The sequence below is a fragment of the Quercus robur genome, chromosome 7 (assembly GCF_932294415.1).
Source record: "Quercus robur chromosome 7, dhQueRobu3.1, whole genome shotgun sequence".
Taxonomy (NCBI): Eukaryota; Viridiplantae; Streptophyta; class Magnoliopsida; order Fagales; family Fagaceae; genus Quercus; species Quercus robur.
Window position 1 is genome coordinate 42,053,025 of NC_065540.1, and position 8,338 is coordinate 42,061,362.

An 8,338-nucleotide genomic window follows, 5' to 3' on the forward strand; every position below is an offset into this window, starting at 1 on the left:
AAATTCAAAAAACGTGTACAAAACACCTTTGAACGTTTAGACCCCCAAAAACAACTTAACCAAATCAAGCAATATGTCAAACAACAAGTGTGCGGAAACTTAACACATGCTATAATATGAAATTGGTTAAACAACTATCTAAGCCATAACAAAATAAAACCACAGCAGATAAAATAAAGGCAAAGATAGAGAGGAAGGAAGATGCAAACACAAAGACAACACGCGATGTGTTATCGAAGAGGAAACCGAAGTCCTCGGCGAAAAACCTCTCCGCCGCCCTCCAAGCGGTAATCAATGCACTAGAAAATACAGTTGGGATACAAGGACAGCAATAGACCCTCCAAGCCTAATCTACCTAGTGCACCTAAGCCTTCCAAGCTTCTTGCTCCAACGAGGTTGCGCCGAACCTTTTTATTTTCTAGCTTCCCGGATTCCGCTACTAGACCGTAGCATCAACCAATCAAGATTGACTCCTTCCTAACTGCTTCCCAGAAATCCAAACGACTGTTTCACAGTGATGATGATGAGGAGAACCAGGTTTGGTATAATGCCTCTCAAGGATTTGACAATGGAGAGGAAGAGAGTAAGGGAATTTGAAGAGACTCTAAGGTATAGATTGTGGGTGAAGCAATCTGGTTTTTCTTTAGGGTTTCTCTCTCAAAATTCTCTCTGGAAGCTCTCTTTCAATCGTGGGTTAAAGAGGTATTTATACTGGAGTGGGAGAGGAATGTGAAACGTCAGGTTTTTACAAAACATGGGTGGCTCGCGGCTTGACCTCGTGGCTTGACCAAGTCGCGAGATCCAGTCGCGAGTTAACCGTATGGCCAGTTGTCCTGTTTTGTCCTGTAGTGCTCCAACTAGCATGACTGTTCATCTTCCAGCATGCTTGGCACGTGTGCAGCTTCTGGCGGCTTGCTGCCGCGAGTCCACCCGCGAGTCCCAGCCGCGAGTCTCTGTTTTCTTGCACACTCTTGAGCAAACTTCACTCTATCTCACTCACTACCCTTACAACAAACCCACCTAAATACAGGGTTACTAAATGCTGAATTACAAGCAAATTTGGCACGGAATAAAGCCAATTAGATGGTTGAATAAATTCAACCTTACAGAAACCAATCCTATGAAGAAATTTGACAAAAATTAAGTTTTCCCAACCCCTATGATAAAAATCCCAACCAAGAGCACAAAACTCTCCAAAACATAATTTAAGGATCAAAATTAATGAAAAGAGTTTATAATTACCTTAAAAATGTTAATGGAATGAAAAATCATTCAAATTGGTTGGGTTTTGATGTAAAAATATTGAAAGAGGGGTTTTAGAGAGGATGGGAGAGGTTTAAAACAGGTTTCCCATAAAAAGCCCTTTAAAAAGCTATTTATGGGCGTTTCGCGACGAGCGAGTCGCGAGGTTTAGTCGCGAAAATTTTCGCGAGTCGTGAGTGAGTCGCGAGCAAGCCGCGAGTAAGTCGCCAAAAACTTCTGGATGAACTCGCAACTGGGGTTTTGCGACTAGCGAGTCGCCAGCTGAGCCGCGAAAAACTCAGACACCTGTTTTTTCAATACAGAACATGTTTAAACAATGAAAAACAAAGTAAACACTAAACATGAACACAAAGAGTGATAAAAATCACTTCCAAAAACATATAAAATGATCAAAAATCTTTTTGGATTAATCCATATAAGATTGAGCACACACACATCACATTTAGACAAGTACAATCTAATAAATGAATAAGACATTCATTGAACATTAGGCATGTGTGTTCTGTGTGTGTATCAAATGTGGAATAGTCCTTAGTCTAGAGTGAAGTTTCAATGATCAATTCAATCAAGTCATACACAACTAGTACTAAGTCAAGTGGTATATCTCAATTATAAAAATGAACATATATGACCTCTCACAAGAAAATGATTACATACGATGAAGCTTTTCATTTGGCTTCTTTACAATTCATAACATTTTATCATTTTGAATCAAAACATCTCATTTTGAGATCGATGCCTGAAATTTGTGATATTTCAATTTGATGAACAAGTTTTTGGCTTTTTGGGCATCATACATTTTCATATAAGTCGCTTTCCCTTTTTCCTAGTCATCGCTTTCCCTTTTTCCTAGTCGAATACTAGTATGTGCGACGGCTTTTGCAGCTCATTATCTCTTTTCATTTTGAGATTTACATTTATTGAGCTCTTTAAGCAATAAAAATAAAAGAGTGGGAAGAGATATAAGCACAAGTCTACGCATGTATTAATACCAACATGACTATTAACTAGTCATTCATGGCAAGCGTGAAGATCGATTTACAACAATCACACAAAGATGTCAAGATTTTTCCCACAAAGATATAGGTGCAAAAATAATAAGCTAAGCTCGAAAATGCACAAAGCCATTTGTACAAAGGTACAAGGCCAAACTCACATGTGATATGTGCTCAAACATATACAATCAAACTTTTTGAATTTTTCACTTTTTATGTGGTTTTGGATTTTTTACTCACACAAAACTGAAATATAAAAGTAAGATAAAAAACAAAACAATGCATACAAATAAATGCAAGATGCACAAAATGCATGAAGATATGACATTTAATGCATGAATGGTCCAACAAAGATCGAAAAAATTAGATTAAGGACCAAAAGAGCAAAAACTCAACCATAGCAACCCTTCCTCATCCAAACGGAATGATTGTTTGGAATGAGTGTCTCAAGAGAAGTGAGACGAGGGTTGGAAGAATGAGAACCGGAGATGCACATAGTCAAGGAGTTAAGAGCATTAAACATTTTCTTTAACAACATGCTATTTTCACTCAAAACTGGTTTACTCTTTTTAGCACAACTTCCAAAAAGCTCAAGTTTTTCTTTTCTTTTGATTCTTTTAAAAGCATGAAACTTAGAGCATTGAGGTCTTAGATGACCAAAGGCACCACAATGGTGACAAACAATATGTTTAGATCCACTAGGCTTTTTGGGAAGGGATCTAGCAACATGGTTTTGTTCCCTCTTCAACTTATGACATTGAGGTCTTATATGACCAATCACACCACAATGGTAGCAAGTAGGAACAAACTTAGATCCATCCAAAGCCTTAAGTTGAGACCTAAACAGAAGCTTTGACTTAACAGCCTTTCTCTCCACCTTTTGATTTATTTTATGTGGAGGAATGTACATCGATTTGTCCTTTAAGGTAGAACACACACTAGGCACAAAATCGGGTACCACAACCTAATTGCAACAAATATTTTCATCCTTTTTAACAATAGGTTCAGCAATCAAACACTTGGCATGCATCTTAAGAGATTCATTTTCACATTTAAGATCATCAACAAGTTTGTTAGACAAAACAAGTTTAGCATCCAAATCCATATTCAAACATTCAAACTCTTTCAGCTTTTCAAGAGAAATTTCAGCAAGTTTTTTATATTTCTCAACCAATTTGTTGGATTCATTGAGCTTAGCAATCAACTCATCATTTTCACAAAATAACTTGCTCAAATTCTTTTGAAATTTTTTAGCATTTTTCTTCAAGAGTTTGTCAACAACACCTATAGATTCAAATAACATGTCATCACACTTATGAGGATTAACACTCATAGAGGCATTTTCACAAACAAGTGGCATGTTACATTCATCACCAACCAAATCATACAAAGAGGCATACAAAGCACAATCCATGGCAAATAAACACAAGGGGTCAAGGATCACACTTAGGTATTTAAACCACAACAAGTGTACCCGCTCTAATACCAATTGAAAGTTCAAATAGTGTAAACACACCCTTGAACGTTTAGACCCCCAATTTACAAATTAACCAATTTAAGCTTTATGTCAAACACCTAGTGTGTGGAAAATGAACAAAAGCTATAAAACAGAATTGAAAAACTATCTAAGCCAAATTAAAATCACATCCACAGCAAAAAATAAAAGGCAAAGATAAAGGGAAGAGAGATGCAAACACAAGGATAACACACGATGTATTATCGAAGAGGAAACCGAAGCCCTCGGCGTAAAACCTCTTCGCCGCCCTCCAAGAGGTAAGTAATCCACTAGAAATGTAGTTGGGATACATGAACAGCAATAGACCCTCCAAGCCTAATCTACCCAGTGTACCTAAGCCCTCCAAGTTTCTTGCTCCAACGAGGTTGCACCGAACCTTTTTCTTTTCTAGCTTACCGGATTCCGCTATAATCCATAGCATCCACCATCCTTGGCATCTTCCAATACTTCCCAAAGCTCCAAAAACACTCAACACTCTAAATGGGTGTGGGTGTGGGTAGTGTTTGGATAGAAATCTCCTCTCAATAGGTATGACAATGAGAAGAGATTATAAAGATTTTTCTCTAAGAATGAGTAGCTCTCTCTAATTGGGTGGGTGTTTTGAAGAAACCTCTCTTAGGGTTTTTCTTTCTAAATAGCCACCCATATTTTGTGGGAATGAGGGGTATTTATACTGGTGTGAGAATGGAATGCGAAGAGTCAGTTTTTCTAAAACAGGGCTGGCTGGCGACTTGACCTCGCGACTTGACTGAATCGCGAGTTCAAGCCGCGAGCTAACTGAGTGGCCAGTCTGGATTTTTGTCATGTAGTGCTCCAGCTGGCATGACTGTTCAGCTCCCCTGCATGCTCTGCGCGTGTGCAACTTTTGGCGGCTTGCAAGCCGCGAGCCTCCCGCGAGATCCAGCCACGAGTCCCTGCTCACTGCACAGTCTTAAGCATTTCTTCACACTCTCTCACACACTACCCTTACATGATTCCCACCTAAATACAGGGTTTCTAAGTGCTGTATTACAAGCAAATTTGTCACGGAATAAAGCCAACACATGGTTGATTAAATTCAACCTTACAACTACTCTTATTAATATATAACTAGTTTTAAAGCACGTGCAAGGCACGTGTAAATTATTGAGAGAATATTAATAATAAATAATATTATGATTTTCTCATATCATTTTTTAATTAAAAATTAATTTCTTTATATCATTTAGAATAAACACTAATAATTTATATACTAGAATAGCTTGGCGTGCAAGAGTGTATTACAAACATAACCAGAAATCTACAGTTCCTACAACATATAATAGCGAGCAAATACAAGACCTTTAAGCTGAATTTAATCTAAAGATGCTATCATTGTTACTAGAGTGGTAGCGATCCTTTCTATGATCATGATCTGCTTCTCTCTGGTTTATGAATAATCCTTTATGCGCACAAACTTGCGTTTGAATTCTTCACAATTGGCTTTTACTTGAATTCCACACAATGTGTGTAGAACTTGCTTCAATAAAAGTTAACTTTCTTTAAATAAAATTTTTAGTGAAATGCTTAAATGCAAAGTCAGCTAGATCTATTACCTGTATTTATCAAATGATATTGTCACGCTATTGCCTTAATTTGATTGTCTTGATCCTTAAATACGAAAATGCAAAAAAATTGTAAGGTGTTCATCAGCAAAAGCAATTACAGGTAAACATAATTATCGTTGACACAAGAAGTATAATATTTAAAAGTAAACAACAATTCTATCAAAGAGAAATGCTGGGTTCACAACACTTTCACAACATTTTTATAAAAATTCATGGCGGCAGACTATTATTATTGGGTAAAAAAGTGATATTAGAGGTGGGTCAAACAATCTAAACTTGAACATCCTAAATAAAAATTTGCCCATTAAAAATAAAATTTCACTTCTTCCACAATTTTGGTCTATTGAAGATTGAACCAAAAAATTACGAGAAATGCTATGTTCACAACATGTCTTCAATACTTTCATAACAAATCTTAAGTAGCAGGTTGTTACTGATGGACAAAAAAGCAATTTTAATGATATGTAAGTTAGAACTAGTAGCAATTGAAAAATTGTTGTGAAAATATTGTAAACGTATCATTTCTCAAAAATTGTCCAAATAAACAAATTAGCCTAAAAGCACAAATCAAATGTTTAATTGTGATATTTTAAATTGTGTTTTCAAAAGACATTTTAAAATTGCTATTTTTTTATTTAAAAAATGCATATTTTCCAATAGCTAGTCAGTTAGTGCATGCTTTAGTCATGTGATACATCTTGTACATACATATATGCACTAAAATAATACCTCAATACTTTATTGAATGTTAGGACATGTGATTCACTTGTTAGGAACATATGTCACTATTTTATGCAATTGGCTAATTCTTTGACAAAACGCATTTTACTTATATTTGGGTAGATTTAGGTTGTGTTTGATGCTTCAAGAAACCTTGTTTCAAGATCAAGTGTTGAAGTCATTCAAGTCTGTCTAAGAATCAAGTGAGAAAGTGCTGAATTTTAAAGCTCAATAGCTGCTCAACACCTCCTCGACACCTGGCTATCTGTCGAGCTTCCAAGCTTTTTCTTATCACAATCTCGACACCTCCTCGACACCTGGTCGATTGATCGAGCAAATTTCTGTCCCCTCAACACCTACTCAACACCTGCTATCTGTCGAGGTTTAAGAAAGAAACAAAAATTCTAATCTGTTTTCTTGGAATCTGTGAATGTGTCTTTGGGACTTCTTTTCTCCTAATCCTAGACATATATAAAGCTTATTTTAGAGGCCGTCACATAAGAGAATAAAAAGGAGAACATATGAAAAAGGTGACTGATACCTTATTCTCTCTGAAAGAAGCTACTGCATCTTTGCGCCTTAGGTTTTTGTAACCAAGTGCTTCTTGATCTTCATTGTTGATGAAGTGAAGAACTTTGCAGCCAACATCTTCTTCAGGTTGGTGATTAAGTCGCGTACTGGGATCCGCGCAATTGGTTAGTCACGTACTTGGGAGCCATGCGTGGAAAGGAGAAATTGTCACTACAGAACAAGTGTTATTGGTGATTTGTTTGTGCTACCATACATTTGCATGTTAATTAACTTAATTAATTCACTTGGTTAAATTAATTGGTTAATTTATCGCTAGGGTCAATTCATTTTTGGCCTATCATTGAACATGATTAATGTAATGGTTTAATGCCTAAGTTGAATATGTTGAATGAACTTGTAGCTTACCCTTTTTTTTTTTTTTTTTTTTTGTTAGCACTATGGACAAAATTCTTATAAGGAAATCACTTTTATTGCAAAATTTATCTTCTAAGCAAATTCGTATTCACTTGAATGATCTTCTTTTAGATCCTAGGTTATGAGAAAATGTATCATCTTTTCATCCTAATGAGCAAGAGAAAATAAAAAGAGCATATTTACAAAGATGTTCTTGTTAACCTCTTAGCCATGATTTCCCTAAAAAAAAAATTAAGAGAGCATTGAATTGATTTAATCCTGATTAGTTTAAAGAATACAAAATATTAGTTGGAACATATCATAAAAAAGGATGATGTATTTTGTTTATATTGTTACTTATTTAGGTAAGATGTTAGTAATTGAAAAGGAGATCAGTAGTTTAATGATTACTTGGTTATGAAAAAGATGTAGCTGATAGTATTAATAATGAAGCTATCATATAACAATTTCAAAATATGAAAAACTTGTAGAAGGAAATTTTAAAATTTTATATATTTGCGACTATTTTTTTATGTCAATATATTCAAGTTTTATTTTTATTAAATTTTGTTTAATTTAAATTTCTTAATGACCACCTTGAACAAAATTTTTGGAGCTAGCACTGCAGACATGGAGACGTATTGTACATGAGCAAAAAACTTTTTTGAGATATGAAGAGACTATTAGAGCAATGTTTTATGGTTTTATTCTCCATCGTAGAGAGAATTTGGGGTTTAGCTATTCTATTGGAGATGCTCTAATAGGTTAGATGACAGTACAACAAAAATTTAAAGGGTAGTTTGGCCAATTGCAAAATGACTTGGTCTTTCCATCAAAGCTGACACGAGCTTAATACTTATATCCATCTTTTTTTTCTACTCCCCGAAAACCATGAGTATTTTATTGTAATCTATTCCATATTAAGGAGTGCTGTGCAGCACCGGTTAACAAGACCTTTTATTAAATATGTGTGCATGTATTATCTGTCTAGTATGTATGTAATGAAATTAGTATGTGTAGCATCTCTATAAGAGCATTCGCATCCAGTATTTTCAAACTATTCTATTTTATCATCTCAAAAATTATTTTATCTATTATACCATACCATTTTACAATACACCTAACATCCCAACTTTTATTTTCCTATTCAACTCATTAAAATAATATATACTACCCAATAAAATAATATAATCTAATCTCTCTCTCCCCTCCCATGACACTTTTTATCTTTTCCTCACTGGTTCGCTCTTTCTTTCAACCACCCATCACCACCACCCCTGCCACAATAAACCCACCACCACCACCACCACCACAAAAAAAAAAAAAAAAAAAAA